An 18,300-nucleotide genomic window follows, 5' to 3' on the forward strand; every position below is an offset into this window, starting at 1 on the left:
CTTCTGATACCCGCCCGTTACACTGTAACGAAAACTAGAACTATGCTTCCTTTGTTGTTCTTATGAGGACTTTCTGGATTTCTCCTGCATCTTTCAAACAGTTCAGATATTTCAGTGATACACCAGAAGTAGTAGAAGCTTTAATTTTCATAGATTCTCCTGTGAAACATGCATTCCTTCTAGGGAAACATCAGTTAACAACAGCTTTTCCTGCAATGCTGCAAGACAAAGCCTACAGTCAAAAAGTGCCAATAGAGATTAAACAAATACAGGACATTATGAAACTAGTTAAATACGTGGAACCCCAGGCATTGAGTTTTTATGACATTTAAAATGGCCAACTACAGAGTTTGTTGAAAATCAAAACATTTTAAAAAAGGCCAGGTACTCTTGCGTTACCTATCAAATAGAAGATGTTTTGAATGTGTTTTTGTTTGTTCTTGTAATCCTTTTTTGTAGTAGTACTTCCTTTGTTTAGTAAAGCATTACTAACTTTTATTGTTAACCCTTTCAGACCTGAAAGAAAACTGGCTGTGTGAATTTTTGTTTGTACGTAAAAAAATTACTAAAATGCTCTTAAATACATGTATTTTTAGTTTATTCTACAAAATAAAAATTAACATCTGAAAAATAGCACCCGCACAATTGTGCGTGTCAGGACTTAATTCACTACTTGCAAAAAAATAAAAAAATTCAACTCAGTACATGTAAATATGCACATGTACATGATCAAATGTTCTATTTTACAGTGTGGAATGCTTTTAAACAATTAAAATCTTGTACAGTACATTTCTCTTGTAGCGTACGAGTTTTGCTTTCGCAGTCCTTTTTGTGACAGCACCCAGCACTCCTGCATGCATTGCCCGTAAGGAAACCTAGCCCGCGCATATGTGCGTATCAACATTCTAAACCTCATGGTATTACGTACGATGTTGTAAGTTCACAATTTACGTTTGCCACACAATTTACACACTTCATTGATTATATTCTGATAATCAGCAAAGCTTCTAGATTAATATGAATGCAATAAATAAATACTTACTTTAGGCATTACTGCTTCCCGCCATCTTGCTAATGAACTGTATTTTTAAACTCTTCTTCCTGCCCCCTGGTGGTCAAGTACTAAATAAAAACAGCTGAAGTACATGATACGTGTTCCGCACAAGCACTGCAGTCCGGTCTACCGCCAAGAAAACGTCAAATAAGCTCAGTCATAAATAAAATACGAACCCGCACAATTGTGCGTACACGATCTGAAAGGGTTAATATCATAGGAAGCCTTCAATTTTGAAGTAATGATGGTAGGTACAATATGTGGATCTGAAACAATTTGCACCCTTCAGAAACATTACCCTACTGTTTGGCTAGGAAGAAATTTCAATTCCAAAATTGTTTGGAATCCAAAAACTCAATAAATTTACCTTAAAATCAGTAAATTGGTCTAATTTTAGTTTATTTTCTTTATGAAAATTGAAGTTCGGAGCTGAAATGAATTGTCATTTTTATGAAGTACGGTATCTATTTAAAACTAATCATGATACAATACACAACTGTGTACTGTCAGATATATAGCAACTGATAATAGTCTACTGTTTAAATTGTTGGATGCGTTTGTGAATGGTCGACTGTTGAGAGAGCTTTTAAATTATTGTAGTCATAAAGTAGTTAAAACCTATTGAAATTGTTTTAATTTTTTGCATGTGATCCATTTAGTCCTATTTATGTATTGGTGTTTAGTGCTTGTTGGTAGAAATTGGGAGTATTGATATTTATTTGAATTTTATAACAGGTAGTTCAGGTGGTGTTCTGTGGATTACGGATTCTAGGTTAAGTAGGCTAGCTAGGTGTACCTTGTTTTGAATTTAGGTTTAAATTATACTTTTAGATAATAATATTAAATTTAGAATAAATATTTTAAATATCTGTAGGTTCATTGGTATAATACTTACAAAGGCAGATTATCGTAAGATGTAACTTCCACAACTTTTCCAATACCGGTATTCCGTATAGATATCCGTTCAAACTATTACGAAGGTAACAATTTATTCAATTAAATAACACGATACGCCTGTAAACTTTGATTTAAAAAGAAGTTAAAGAGAATACGTGGTATTTCCCTGAATAATTATGGTATTCAAAGGTCTTTGGATTAACGATTTTTGCTGCATTCCGACTAGATCAAAGAGTATATGCACATGGTTGTTACAAAAATCAACTGATTACTGTAATCTAATAATTTGTAGTCAAAGTTCCCAGCATACTACGTACTTTGCACCTTCATTTATTTATCAAGTAAAAGTTAATACTGTTGATAAACTTAACCATGATAGGTTAAAATGACTGTTTGATCTGTATTGACTAGTTTGAATGTTGTACAGAAATATTTAAAATATTTATATTTCAATCAGCCTTGTCAATACACTTATTAATGAAAGAAAATTATTTATTCAACCAAACCAGCTTCTGTACAACTGTACAACGTCCGAACATAGTTTAAATTTATTGTAGTGTACTGTACAATAGTATACGAGTATTTCTTATTTGAAATTAGCGTGCTTATTTTATTATTGTAAAATATTTGTGTAGTACCGGTATAGTAGAGGTATCTGTAGAAACTCTTTTACTAAAACTCTATTATTGTAATTGGGATAGGCTTAATTGCAGTTTAGATTTGTGTAATTCTGTATTCCTTTCGGTACTCAGTAATTAACAGGTGTTGTAGGATAAAAATAGAGTTCGACTAAGTAGTATTGTAGTGTAGTCATATATTAATTATCATATTGTCGTGCAATCTTTGAGTACTATCCCAGACAATATCTCCCTCCGTTCGTTTTTTTTTCGCAAAGTTATTTTATTTCTCCTTTTATTTTGATTCTTTCCGTAAAGAATGGCTAAGGAGTGAAAGTGTACGAACTGTGGGTGTGGCGAGGCATTGAGGAGTATGTGGGAGGAGTTGGAGAGTTTGAAGGAGATGATTAGGATTCTCCCAGAAGACAGGAAGGAAGGTAGGCCTCCCTCAAACAATGTAGATACAGTAGGTGTAAAAGAGGGATGGGAAGGAAAGGGGGTAATTGTAGAAGACAGGTGGTCTAATGTTCTAAGGGGAAGAACATTGCAGGCTAAGGGGTCTATTCAGGATCAGAATTCAGGACAGGTGTCCATGAGAAATCAGTACGAGTCACTGCAGGTAGAATAACAGAGGGAAGACGAGGAACAGGGAACTGTTGCTGAGATGTCTGGAAGTAGGAGGAAGAGAAAAGGTAGGAAAGGGAAATGTAGGGTAGAGGATAGGAAAAGACGGGTGGAACAGGGTTGTGAGAGGGAGAAAAGGGAGGAGGAAGTATCTTCTGCAGCTGTCAGGAAAGATACGGCTGACCAGGAGGGGGGATCAAATGAGGTGGGTAGGGTTGGGGCTCTTGTCATGGGGGATTCCATTGTTAGACATATGGGAAAAGTGTGTGGAGGAATGGGAACCAGGGTGGAGTGTTATCCAGGAATTAGGTTGAGTAAGATGTTGAGGGAAGTAGAGGAGGAGGAGGGGAAAGAGCAGGTGGTAGTGTTTTACGTTGGTACCAACAACGTAAGGCTGGCTGGTATAAGTACCAACATAGTTGGGGATGTATGGGATCTGGTAAATGCAGCACGGGTGAATTTTAAGGAAGCGGAGATTATTATCAGTGGAATACTGTGTAGGAGGGATACTGACTGGAGGGTAATTGGGGATTTAACCCTTTACTGCATGAATCATTTTTCGTTTTCATTTGGTGAAGAAAATTTCAAGCTTCAATGTTCAACTTAGTTCAGTGTTTTAGATTTACCAGCAATTCTTAACTGGGGCTAATAGCTTAACACTCGTATGTGATGTGGATTGGCATAACGGTTCACGCTAAGCTTTTAACATTCAAAGACATTTAAAGATAATAGGCAACTTTATGTATTTGGAGTGTACAGACCAGGAAAGGGTAGCACTGACGCTGATAAAGAATTATTTGATAAGATAATCAGCTATGTGGGAAACGACATGGAAAGAATGTGATTGTAGTGGGAGATCTGAATTTACCAAATGTCAATTGGGAAGGTAATGCGAAAGACAGGAAGCATGACCAAGAAGTGGCAAATAAGCTAATATGGGAAGGACAGCTGATTCAGAAATAATGCTACCAACTAGTGGGAAAAATATCCTGGATGTGGTGCTGATAAATCCAGATGACCTCTGTAGAGAAACCGAAGTAATAGATCGTATTAGTGATCATGAAGCTGTTTTGTCATAGTTAAAAATAAATGTGATAGAAAGGAAGGTGTTAAAAGTAGGACTATTAGGCAGTACCTTATGGCTGATAAAGTACGCGTGAGAGAGTTTAAAAAAAAAAGTAAATATGATCTGTGGAAAATGTTAATTAAAAATGTAAACAGACTCTGGGATGAGTTTAAAGCAATTGTTGAGGAATGTGGAAATAGGTTTGTACCTTTAAAGGTGGTAAGGAATGGTAAAGACCCACGTTAATATAGTAGAGAAATAAAGACTAAGAAGGAGGTGCAGATTGGAAAGAAATAGTTAGAAATGGCTGTGGAAGTAAGGACAAATTGAAGGAATTTGCTAGGAAATTGAATCTAGCAAAGAAGTCGGCTGAGGATTACATACCGGGCGAGTTGGCCGTGCGTTTAGTGGCGCGCAGCTGTGAGCTCGCATCCAAGAGACAGTAGTGTCGAGCCCCACTGCCGGCAGCCCTGAAGATGGTTTTCCGTGGTTTCCCATTTTCACATCAGGCAAATGCTGGGGCTGTACCTTAATTAAGGCCACGGCCGCTTCCTTCCCATTCCTAGGCCTTTCCTGTCCCATCGTCTCCGTAAGACCTATCTGTGTCGGTGCGACGTAAGGCAGATAGAAAAAAAAAAAGAAAGATAACATTATGGCAAGCATAATTTGCAGTCGTACAGATTTTAGTGAAAAATGGGAGGTTATGTATAGGTACTTTAAGGCAGAAACAGGTTCCAAGGAGGACATTCCAGGATTCATTAATGAACAAGGGGAGTGTGTATGTGAGGATCTTCAAAAGGCAGAAGTGTTCAGTCAGCAGTATGTGAAGATTGTTGGTTACAAGGATAATGTCCAGATAGAGGAGTTGACTAATGCTAAAGGAGTATTAAAATTTACATATGATAACTGTTACGGAGTTATCCGTGGTAGTTAGAGGTGAAAGGAGGTGTGGGCGGGAATAGGTCTCAACTTACGAAATTAAAGTTAATTTAAAACATTAACAAAGGTTATATTTTCTTTTCAGAAGCAACAACTGACAACAAATAACAAAGATGTAACAGGTACCAAGTAGCAAGTTAACAATTTAAGAATTTACAGAGCCCCAAGATTAAATTAGGAGCTCTCAGCTCACCACCACAATAGTTACAGGGCAGAAAACCCCAAAGTACAAGGAGCACTTGCTCCTAATTACAATATTAAGATGAAAAGAGCAGACCTGCTCTCAATTTTACCAGCCTGTTAAAGGCTACCACAACCTTTATTCCTAACTGCCCTTAAGGCGCACATACCGTGAAACGGGTATCTGGTACCCAACCTACAGGGCCTTCACATGAAGAAAACAAACACTGGGTTAATTAAATGGCCCAAAAAACAAATTGACTGGAGGCGTAGCTTGCACTCCTACATGAAACTTCTTAAAACCTAGGTGGCACTCGGCCAGTTATACAGGGGCTAATCCCATACTAGGGAGGTGACTAGTTGGCAAATTAAGTTTAAGACTTTAAGAAGGAAGAGAAAAATGGTTACGAAAACATAGTCACCTCAAATTCAAAATGAAGGGGAGTTCGAGAGGGTTAAGCACTCTCTATCCCAACTTGCGGCTAATTTACATGAATATAGTAAGGTTTACATTAAAAGGGATTCGAACCTTCCGCCGCGGGTTAAAACTGCTGAGCTAGCAAGACATAAAGATGTTAACAGGCCATTACCTTGTAGATGAACCGCTGCTTGGAGAAAGAGGCGCTTCCCGCCCCCTGCTATATATATGTTCACACACTGCGAAAGATGTTACTGAAGTGGCCCTGAGACCAAAAAATCAGCAGTTTTTATACCCTCGTGGAAAATTCGAGACCTTTCAAGAATGAAAAAGACACACCCCTTCAACTTTATTGGTAGACAAGGAATTACACATCGAAACCTGAGGAAGAAAGCTATGATTGGAGGAAAATTAATTACAGAAATTACCCATTGGTCAAATTCAAATCTGGCGGAAAGAGAAGGGTTATACTGCCAACCCAAAAAATGACTGAAAGAAATTTAACAAAGAACAAACTTATGAATACCAAATTTCTTTAAAAAAAAAAAAGTTCCTTCACTTCGCACTAGGGGAGAGAATGTTCACACTTCTTACTACCGAGCAAACAAATACAAATCGAAACAGACATAGTTCACAACACTTCAAAATTTACAGTAGAGACATCTTCCGTGAAACCTTTGATTTACTACAGATTTTAAAGTTCAGAGTTTCTCCTGTAGAGAGGTTTGAACTGGCGCAATATTTGAATTAGCGGCGTGGAAGTGTACCGCCCGGTACAGTAACAATGACATTTACAGTAAGATACAAAATTTGAAAACTAGAAAGGCGTCTGGAATTGATTTCTGGGGATATACCAAAGACAATGGGTTGGGATATAGTACCATATCTGAAGTACTTATTTGATTATTGTTTGCATGAAGGAGCTATGCAAATGAATGGCTTCTATAGTAGCCCCTGTGTATAAAGGAAAGGGTGATAGACATAAAGCTGAGAATTACAGGCCAGTAATTTTTACATGCATTACATGTAAGCTTAGGGAAAACATTACTTCTGATTATTTTAGACATGTTTGTGAAATTAATAACTGGTTTGATAGAAGGCAGTTCGGGTTTGGGAAAGGTTATTCCACTGAAGCTCAACTTGTAGGATTCCCGCAAGATATTGCAGATACTTTGGATTCAGGGGGTCAAATGGGCTGTATTACGATTGACCTGTCTAAAGCATTTGATAGGGTGGATCATAGGAGACTACTGGCAAAAATGAGTGCAATTGGACTAGACAAAAGAGTGACTGAATGGCTTGTTATATTTCTAGAAAATAGATCTGAGAGAATTAGAGTAGGCAAGGCTTTGTTTGACCCTGTAGTAATTAAGAGGAGGAATTCCTCAAGGCAGTATTATTGTACCTTTTTTTTTTTTCTTATATATATATATATGATACGAGTAAAGAAGTGGAATCGGTGATAAGGCTTTTTGCAGATGATGTTATTCTGTATAGAGTAATAAATAAGTTACAAGATTGTGAGCAACTGCAAAATGACCTCGATAATGTTGTGAGATGGACAGCAGGCAATGGTATAATAAACGGGGTTAAAAGCCAGGTTGTGAGTTTCACAAATAGAAGTCCTCTCTGTTTTAATTACTGTGTTGATGGGGTTAAGGTTTCTTTTGGGGATTATTGTAAATATGTAGGTGTTAATATAAGGAGATATATTCATTGGGGTAATCTCATAAATGGGAGTGTAAATAAAGGTACAGATCTCTGCACATAGTTATGAGGGTGTTCAGGGGTGGTAGTAAGGATGTAAAGGAGAGGGCATATAAGTCTCCGGTAGGACCCCAACTAGAGTATGGTTCCAATGTATGGGACCCTCACCAGGATTACTTGATTTATGAACTGGAAAAAATCCAAAGAAAAGCAGCTCGATTTGTTCTGGGTGATTTCCGACAAAAAATACATCCAATGCATACATAAAATACATTTATTTTAGTTATTGAATTGAGTGGATAATAAAAATAAGAATTGTAAATACTAGTAGTAAGTTCAATACGGGTAAAAACATGAAATTGGTCTTATGCAATAGGTGGTACGTTCTGGGCTGTCAGCAGAGTGATGGCGTGGAATGACATTAGTAGACGAAAAAGTTTGAGTGGTGGCTTTAATAAAAGTAGGAAAGATCGCAATATGAAGATAAAGTTTGAATTCAAGAGGACAAATTGGGGCAAATATTCGTTTATAGGAAGGAGAGTTAGGGATTGGAATAACTTACCAAGGGAAATGTTCAATAAATTTCCAGTTTCTTTGAAATCATTTAAGGAAAGTCTAGGAAACTACAGGTAGGGTATCTGCCACCTGGGCGACTGCCCTAAATGCAGATCAGTATTAATTGATTGATAGTCTGTAACATACGTGTCTTACGCATACTGGCCATCATTTTGAAACTGAAATGTTGAAAAAAAGGGACATAATACCTTTTTTCTCCGACCAATTCAGTTATGAATATTTCAGTTTGAACCCCAAATGTTTCGAAGCTGGAAATGCGTCCATAATCATTACCAAACCACCAAAATTTAATTAAAGGAAATTGTCCAAAGGTGAGGATAAAAGAATATTAAAACTTGAAAGGAAACTCCATTAAAATACAGTAAAATTAAATGTTTAAAAGATTAACAAGAATAAAATTTAACTTTAGTAATAATATATCAAATTTCATTTTAAATTCTGAGCCAACTGCTTGAAGAAAATTGAGAACACCATAAGAATAATGTAAAATTAAAGTTTCTGCTGTTCAGGAGAAATTAATGGAAAAAAAAAAAAAAGAGAGGATACAACCTTCGGGGGAAAAAAAAAAATCAAATGGGAAAATTTAACACACCACAGAATGTTCAGAACTTCCTCCTTATTTTGAAAAGATACACCTTTTTCAATACTATTCTGAAGGTGAGGAAGTGTGTGACATCACTTTTTGAACACTCAGTATTTGGAGCTTGCTCATAGCATTAGGCAAGTCGCCATGGTGGGAATTTTTACAATTTTTCACTTTTAAAGGCATCATCATTTTTCAGCTCCGGTTTCCCGGGTGTGGTGTACAAGTACTCGCCACTTTTTCCTGTTAGGATATTGAGCCCTGACAGCAATCCCTGTGACCATTTTGCACATCTTAATTCTGTATCTCAGTGTTGGGTTATGCCGCGGCAAAGCAAAGCAGTCGGAGATCCATGAAGCCTCCACTCTAGGGACGTGCAAGTCCGACGAGTCGGGTCACAGGTTCATATAGTGGACTGTTATCAGTGTGGTTTAAACGTAGAAAGTAATCATCATTTCCTGCCTAAAATTACATGACTATTTCCGCAACAGAATGTTAAGAGATCTAGGATATTGGCATATTCATCAAGATACATTGACCATCATTTCATTTTATCCTAAATTAAATAACTATCCTAGTATTCCTACGCTACATCAAATGAGAACTCTGTAAAAATGTTTCATTTATGGAAGGATTTTCCGTTTAATGACTCAAAATAACTTCGAATGTCAATTACATAATGAGCAAATTATTAGCAACACAAACGGATATAGAAAAAAAAAAAATTAATGTTACGTTAAAATTGAAATAAACACCTAACTTCTTGCTCTTGTTACAAAGAAATTATAACATCGTCAATCGAAAACAAAAGAGACAAAGTGTCCCACTGCTGAAGGCTTCCAGTGAAAGATCTATTATCCATCACGCATTTCGAAATAAATAACTGGGAATTATTGAATCGTCCACTTCAGAATGCAGTTCCTACTCAAATATCTCATAATATTCCGTCATTCTAATTTAAATCATCGCATTATTTATCGGTAAACTGTCTACCTAGCAACTTGAAAACACCGTTATTCTAAATTCATAAAATCATCATAAATGCAAGAGAAATGTTTGAAAGACACAGGATCGTAACATAATATGTCATCCATCAAAATCATGCATTTAAAAGACAGACTCGATCCTCTCGAACGTTTCTTCGAAGACTGCACCTAGATAAAGGACATCAATAGACATTGCAGCATCTACAATAACCTTCTCTAACTACGTTGATTCTGCGCCTCCGGATTCCACTGTGACGTTTGGCCTGAAATAACTACATCAGCACTAGGCGTTAATTCAAATGATCTACAAAATATCCAACTAGCAAAGAAATGATTTACTTACCATAGGAGATCATATTCCCTTTACGACATGACCCAATATCATTACGTTACCGTTTATTTTGTGAAGATCCTAAACATCCCCTTAATACCGTGCGCTCTGGTCAATCTTGTATTTAAATAGGATAAATGTGACGACCATCTATTAGTGTTCTTGAGTGCAAAATCCTATAACATTATTCTAAAATACGGCCTCGTGCCTAAATAAATCATTCATCACAACAACATCAAAATTCACGCATGACCAACACAATTCCTAACGCCAATGCCATCATCAGGACCTTCACATTACATCATCATAAAATACGCAATCCTAATGATACGTCTATAACCATCCACATCTCATTATCCACATACATATTTTCAAAGATCCTACCGTATCAAACACCTTATCACGTCGCAAAAATCGTCATGCACAGCGAATTCACAATACCTAGGAACAATCTATTCAGGCAATTACGTCAAAACTACTAAATACGTTGCCGCATTAACACCACATCACCACAATAATATCACACTTCCATTATCAAACACCGTATTTCTGCACAAGCACATAATATTTGAAGACCACAGAATCGCACGCCACAAATACAGAGCTCCTCCGAGGTATTTTGAGCCCCGAGTTAAGTTAACGTTTATCACAATAACACCATTACGGTACCAATAACATCGATGCCGAAAAACCATTCCGTAAAACCTTGCTAGCAGACATTAAAAGAAAACTTACACGAGCCATCGCATATTATCACAACGTAGATTGACTCACCGCACTAGACGCAACGATCATAATTAATACAACGCAATGATTAACAAATAACGGTCGCCTTCAAGTTGAAAATTATACATGTCAAATCGACATTAAAATAAATACTACTCTACATCTAAAATAAGCAACTACATGGCGGAATATATAGACGATATTCAAGTACTCATCCTGGGTTGTTGCTCCACGATGGTGTCACCTTCCGTGTTCAGCTCTCACTTATTAACATTATCCATTAGTGTCCATCACATTCCTGGCCAGATCCTTCGAGGTCCCTTTATTTTAGTTGTTCATGTTAATACGTGCAGTCATCTCATATGTATAACCAATAACTGACGGTTCCATGTTACCTGAAACTCGGAGATATCAATTAGGACAGGGTCATACACCTTGATACAATTTTTACAGTTCAATTGATACACTTGCCTTTGCACTTTCGATAACAAGATATCTTGTTTTACAATATAATATGTGTTTATAATATGCCAATATCACGCTAATATATCTCTTCAACACAATCTTTTCCCCACGAATTTTTGCTTCCGATCGTTTTAAGATACAGATTGAGAGTCAACTTCCTCAGAGACAAAACAAATTCTACAACAACATAATAGTCGCAGACGGTTTGCTTTTTAGAATTCTTCTATGCTTCTAGCTCCCATATGTTCTTGACAATTGTAAACATTTGACACATAATGCGTAACGATCTCGTATAAATCAGCTGTACTAGCAAAGGAACTTATTTAATAATTGCTGCCTCGTATTTAGGTTAGTAATCGACAGTTTCATTCTTCATCTCGATCGTCGAATCGTGCGAGACTAGATGTACAAGGTATGGCCCTCTCATATAAACTTATTATTCACACATTTCATGGCCCTCAGTAATATTCTGTCATTGATATTCTGCCGTTCATGCATTTCAGAAACTTTACTTGAGAAATGTGTATTATTCATTTAATCCTGCCCTATGTTCCACGATGTTTTATTGTCTAACCAATATTTCCCAGGCACCACGGGGTTTAGAGCTTGTTATCAATCCGCCGATATCTTCAATTCAGCGATGCCGTTCACGTAATTAGACAAGTCAACTGAACTCAAATTCACCTGGAGGTGTGATAATCGGACATAAGATTTCATTGACATTATTTCTCAACATAAACTTCCAATGTGTTCACCAATCTCTTCCTGACATACATTGGAAGGTTATAATATAGTATTTGTTCCTCTGTCCTCCCACTTGATATTCCTCTTGCTGACCTCTGATTTCATTGTGTCTGTTCGATTCCTTCCTTGGCCTCTTCCCTCTCACTTCTCTGTCCAATTAATTCCTTGCTGTTCTCCTCCTGTCCATCCTCATTACATGTCCAAACCATTGTAGGCTGGGTCTTCCTAAAAGCTTCTAATGTAACAGTCTACAAGGAAATAGACCCAGTAATGAGTGCAATCAGGAAGAAACGTATTTAATTTTTTGGACATCTAATCAGGACACCAGAGAACAGGATCATCAGGAGAATAGAAAAATTATGGAATAGTAAGTGCAACATTAAGTATATTACAGAAATCAAGGAAGATATGGATGAACTACAAATTACAGTGGAAGACCTAAGAAACAAAACTGACAAAATCAGGGAACTCGCAGACAAGCAAACCAGACTGCAAACCAGAAACAACAGATAGACAATAGGAAGGGTGTTTTCCGATGAAGAAAAAGGATAAGATCAGAGAGAATGAAGAAGTACTGGGCTGACAGGAAACTGAAAAATTATTTGTATAAAGTTGGCTAGAGTGCTCCAATGAAGGCCATAAAATGTAAAATAAATAAAATACATGGTTTCCAAAACACATACTCATGCTGATAATTCCAAAATGAGATGAAGATATTAACTTACAATCATGTTAGAAATCCATCTCTTCTGGTTCAACATTTAAGAACATATCAGAAGGAAAATATTTAGGGAAAATCCATCCAGTGGCACTGGCAGTTGCTGGCACTCAACCGGTGTCAGTTTTGGCATAGCCCTAGGCTGGACTAGCTCCATATTTTGGGGGGGCATCTTGAACTGCCTGATCGGAGGACAGCTCTGTTCTCCACGTAACAAATGTCTGACTGTTGACTAGTTGTGTTATAATGCGAGCTAGCAGTACGCACTCTGCGCTTGCTCCAGGACGAATCGGTTCACATCGTCGCCATATTGCAGACAAATTCGGTATAGCACCAAATACCAAATGGAAAAGAAAATGACCCGTAGATATAAGTAAATATAGAGAAGGAATCATTCTCATGTCCGTAGCAAGAAATAAGGTTGACAGTTCAAAGCTTGGCAGCTACACAAATGTCTAGTAGAAGTATACATTTAAAATGTATGTGGCTGAGGAAAATACTGTATTTACTCGCATATTAAACCCTTTTTTTTTCTCCCACATTCACAGCCAAAAATTGTATGGGGGGATCCAATATGCAATAACCTCAAATTTTGTACAGTGAACACATGACTTCTAGGCTATAGAGAGCTATAAATTGTACGTGTGAATATTCAACACTATTCTTTAACAAACTTATGAACGTATTCTGAGTTTTACTGGCTATTTTTATTGGAAGGCAGTATTTCTAAATTTAAAGATAATAAATGGTGAACACATGACTTTTAGGCCTACATGTAAAGTAAATATATGGTAGTCTGTTTTAGTTACTCTTATATCACATCATTCATTTCATCTCATTAACTCCCCTAATGAGGTTGACGTCAGGAAGGGCATCCGGTCATAAAAAATCTCTACGAAGATTCGTCTCACTTTGTACCCGACCCCATAGGGAAAAGGGTGTCGTATTATGCAATATTAATACAAAAGAACGTAATGGTAGTCATTTGTGTCTGTCAGTTAAACAGTAGGCCTACCACACAGTAAACCTGATCACTGCTTTCATTTGAATTATCGTCTTGTGCCGCCAACTTTCCTGCTACCGGCACGTCATCCCAAATGACGTCATCTTCATGAGAATTGCGAGTATTTGAGATCCCGTCTTTTCGCAACTTATAAAATAGTTTAGTTCCCGAATGTAAATTCCAAACAGTGAGAATCTATTCGCAAATGGTTTCTGGAGATGGTCTCTGTTATTCCCAGTTGGTGTATGTGTAACAGAAGCCACCCTTCTGAATAAAGCCATGCTGTAAAAGGCCTGCCAACCACCCACTAGCGTATGTTAAGAGTTGTTACTTCCGAATATAATACAGTGACTGGAAGCATTATTTGGATAACTGCGGCTATTGAAAGCAAGACCTTCATTTTCAAGTATATTTCATGCTTGTTCTCTACATTTATCACATCAGGATTTACCTAAACAGTTGTAACTGAGGCAAGAGACCACATTGTTTAGGTTAGGTATGCTATTAAGTGCTCGGATAGTGTTGACGTTTCACGATAGAAAGAATAAAAATAAATACCAGGAAAGCTTATCGCATTAATGGGTATCTACAGGTGTGGCAGTAATGCGTTTTATTATCATAATGTTTAAATTGGCACATTCGTTGCCTCCATTTTTTTTAATGCATAGTATGTTATGTTTGGTGTTTCTGAAAATCGTAAAAGTAGTTAGTGGGGACGTAAAATCAATACCATGATTATTATTATTATTATTATTATTATTTATTTATTTAGGTATGTTGGCGAGTAAAACAATTGTTAAGACAGGATTGTTTTTATTGCGTTTTAAACCTGGCCTGTTTCTCTCCAAAGATTACATTGGCTATATTGGCCCGAGTTATGACATATTGAACTATCACTTTGTTAATGGTCTCGCCTGCTGTATTAATAGCAACAACCGTGAATATTTCTTAACTAAAGTAAACTCGTTTTCTCATGAGGTGGTGCAGCCCCCAATGGAGGGGAACTGCATGTACCATTTTTATCGCATATAAACTTTCCAGCCATTCTTAAATCTCTGGCAATACGGTACCCGGAATTGAAGTCAGCCCCCCCCCCCCAAACAGCAGCTAATTGTGCTAACCATTACGCTGGCAGAAATTCTTAACTACAAAAAGACATATAACATAACTGATGCGTGCTTTAATTGCGCAGGTCGGACACAAAACTATTCACCTATTTGTACTACTTCATCAGAGCTGCAGTAGGCCTACACTACGGAGACGACATTTTCTAACTACGAAACACAAATGTACCGCATGTATTTGACGCGTTTCCATTGCGCGGGTCGTACGGACAAAACTGTTTACAAATTTGTGTGATGTCATCAGAGCCACAGTAAGGCTTGTACCTGCTTAGAAGCGGAATCATCGTTTTTTCTGACGAATTACATTGGGGGGTCTTGTATGCAAGATTTATTGTTTTCATTTGCTTTGGCCCAAAAAAAGCCGGGGGGAGGGATCTAATACACGAGTTAATACGGTAGTTATACCTCACCGACAAATTTATTGTATAAATTTATTTTTTTCTTTCGCTTTCCTGGCAAAAAATAGCTGCATAGAATATTATCCTTCTTTTCAGTGTAGTTGATGTTAAAGAAAATGTAACATACTGTACACCACAGAGTACTGTATTTCTTGATTGCTTTTATACAATTATCCTAGGGTTACTTGTTTAATTTTAACGAAGTTCATATTGTACAGGATCATAGTATCCGTCATTTTACTGATCTAGTATCCTGGATACTACTGGTGTTGCTCTTATGCTCTGTGTTACCGAGATAGTAAAGTTGCTGTACCTGGTGGGCAAAAGTGAGTTTAGAAACCCACCATTGTGTGGCTCAGGCCCGGTTTCTTCAACGAATGTTAAGTGTTAACTCTGCTGTTAAGGAGACTTAACACACAATTTAACAAAATGGTCATCTCATCAAGAATTGTTAACTCTATCAAATTCTTAATACTTGTGTTAAATTAACCTGGTCGCAGCCCTGTGTTAAACCTCTTAACAGCTGCTAAAATTTCAAAATGGACGCACGTAGAAGACGTAAGTTTGAAGCTTTACTGTTATATGAAGACTTTATAAACTGAAGAAGGCAAAGGACGACCCATACTAAGAAATAATGACTTTTTAGAGTTGTCAGAAGATATATTTCTAATTACCGAAGCCGTAATGAACAAGTTACTAGACGATATTGAAAATAGGCTAGAGTTTCACACAGTGAGGACAAATATCATGAGGCAGGATCCACTTCGGACCACATGAGCGTGATAGAACACTAAAATGCGAACACATTTTACTCAAACTTGTCAGGTCTGCAACCTAATAATTTCCGGAAAATGTATGAATCCCCTGATTCTAATACAACGCATCTATACCTGAAGAGTTGCAACCCAGATAAGTGGAACAGTGGCAGAATGGTCGCCGTACCGCGACAACGTGAGTTTGAGTCCCGCCATAGACATACTTTTTTATACAAATTAAACCATTATTTCAGGGAATGTGAAGGTAAAAATGCGAATAAAATGAATAATCAAATTGCAGAGGAACTTTATTTTCTACCTCAAATTAATATATATATTGAAGCTGGAACGCCTGTACTTTAGCATAGTGGACAGCATGGATTGACGCCAGGGTGTGTACGGTCCATGCTCAGAGAGTATAAGAGAGAAGGGTAGTGCAATAAGTTCATTTTAAAGTGGAACTTGCAGTTTGTTCAAGAAAACATAGAAATTATATCACCTTTACAGATGAATGGTTTGAGTGTCCTGAAAGATGTGGAGAAGGCGTCGTCCCACGTCGCTGAACTCCTCACTTCTCACAAAGGTACCACGTCATTCTACGGCGATTGTCGACCCTTGATGTTAAAGGAGACTCAAACCTGGGGTTGGTCGTCTGGTGATAGTGCAGCGTGGAATGATTAGCTTTGTATTCCACCGAAGTCCTATGAAGGGAGTAGAGAAATGTAAGAGGTTTGCACAGAATTTCAATAGAATCTGATACGACACTTCTCTACAGCACTGCACTGCAAGTTGTGGCATGACACAGTTTATTAACTGAACAAGTTCCACTGTAAATGGTGTTGGACACACATTACTTTGAAAGAAAAAATAATAATTCAAAATCACAGTTCTGTGAAAATAATAGAAATTAACACTGTTCATGAAATAGTCACTGGTGAACTTGGAAATGAAAAGATAATCTGAAACTTTCTGAGATTCAACTTCACTTAAGGGCACGTGTCTGAAGACCATAGTAAAATAGTGGAAAATCACTATATTTGCCTTCATAATTTGGCCAGATACACTTGTTCTAGGTGGATAAAAATTATTATGTGCAGTGAGTGAACATTGTAGATTGTTTTTATATTATTAGTTATTGGTTCATTTTAATTGTTATTTTTTATGAAAGTTTATTTCTTGCATTGTTTTTTAAGTCTGCAAAATCACTCCAAGCTGTCGAATGGGTAAACTCAGAAACTACTCGTGTGATATGAATGATATTTTTACAAGTGCTATCCACAGCATGTAGCTACAAAGTAGACTACAATCATGATATTTGGTAAAATAGTTCTTTTGTGGGAAAATTTCTAAAATTGTTATTAATATTTTCATAAATTTTGTTGAATATTTTATGGCCCATGCTAAATAAATAAAGAGCTATGTTCATGATTGTAGTCTGCTTTTCAGATAATTGCATACTGAAACTGTGTGCCAAATTTCAGTGGTCTATCATTAACGGTCACTGAGACAGTAAAATAAATATTCTAAAAAAATACAATTTTTCAGGAGAGCCAATTAAAGTAAAAATTTAAGTTTGTGACCAACCCGTCTAGTTTCAATGCATTCCAGCTCCATATTCCTCATGGTTGAGGACACACTCATTATCCTGCTGATTTTTCATATTCCTTCTCTTTGTTGTGGCTTCTTTAGAGCTTTCAAATACGACCCTCTCAGCATCAGTTACCCTATGGCGATCAATTGCAGCTAATGCTGAGGTCATATTTTCCCCTGGAGACATTCCTAAAGACTCCAGTACCTTACATCTGGATGCAGCACCTGCGTTGAAGTAGATAACTGCATCCAGTACACCCATTTTTAGGGTAGGAAGACCTACAAATACGCTTTTTGGCACACGTTCCCAAATGCAATGATGGAAACCCTTATTACGGCTCTGTGTTCGTCCATATAAACATTTTTCGAAGAGATTTTTGGCACTAAGATCTATATAAATAGGTTTTATATGGCTTCAGTAACAACATAAGGTAATGAATGTTTATGTGAATAATCTTTACCCTCAGCCTTTGCTCTCTGGTACCCACACCAGGAGTCTATACCTGGAGGACATAACACATGTTGTGGGTGGTCATCAGCTGATGCTTGTGAAGTAAACTAGCCCACACAGATTTTCTCATAGTTTCCAAATTACCCTGGTTTCTCCTTATAGCTAAGCCATAGTACAGTTGTAATAAGCCCTGGAGGTGGTTTTCTATGGTTTACCATTTTCACACCAGGCAAATGCTGGATCTTTACAAATAGAGAATGTCTTGCATGCTACTGGCTTCTGTTTACAACCTAACACGTTGCAGCTGGCAGGTCTAAGAGCAATCAGTTCTTACGCACAGCAGCCAAT

The 18,300-nt window shown here is 37.2% G+C and overlaps 1 protein-coding gene across 1 annotated transcript in view; it reads left to right on the forward strand.

Annotated features, from left to right (window-relative positions):
* The window catches only part of LOC136873923 (interferon-inducible double-stranded RNA-dependent protein kinase activator A homolog B), a 310,706-nt gene that overhangs the window by 77,591 nt on the left and 214,815 nt on the right, over nt 1-18,300 (forward strand). The window lies entirely within an intron of this gene.

Source organism: Anabrus simplex, chromosome 5 (genome assembly GCF_040414725.1).
Source record: "Anabrus simplex isolate iqAnaSimp1 chromosome 5, ASM4041472v1, whole genome shotgun sequence".
NCBI classification, from domain to species: domain Eukaryota; kingdom Metazoa; phylum Arthropoda; class Insecta; order Orthoptera; family Tettigoniidae; genus Anabrus; species Anabrus simplex.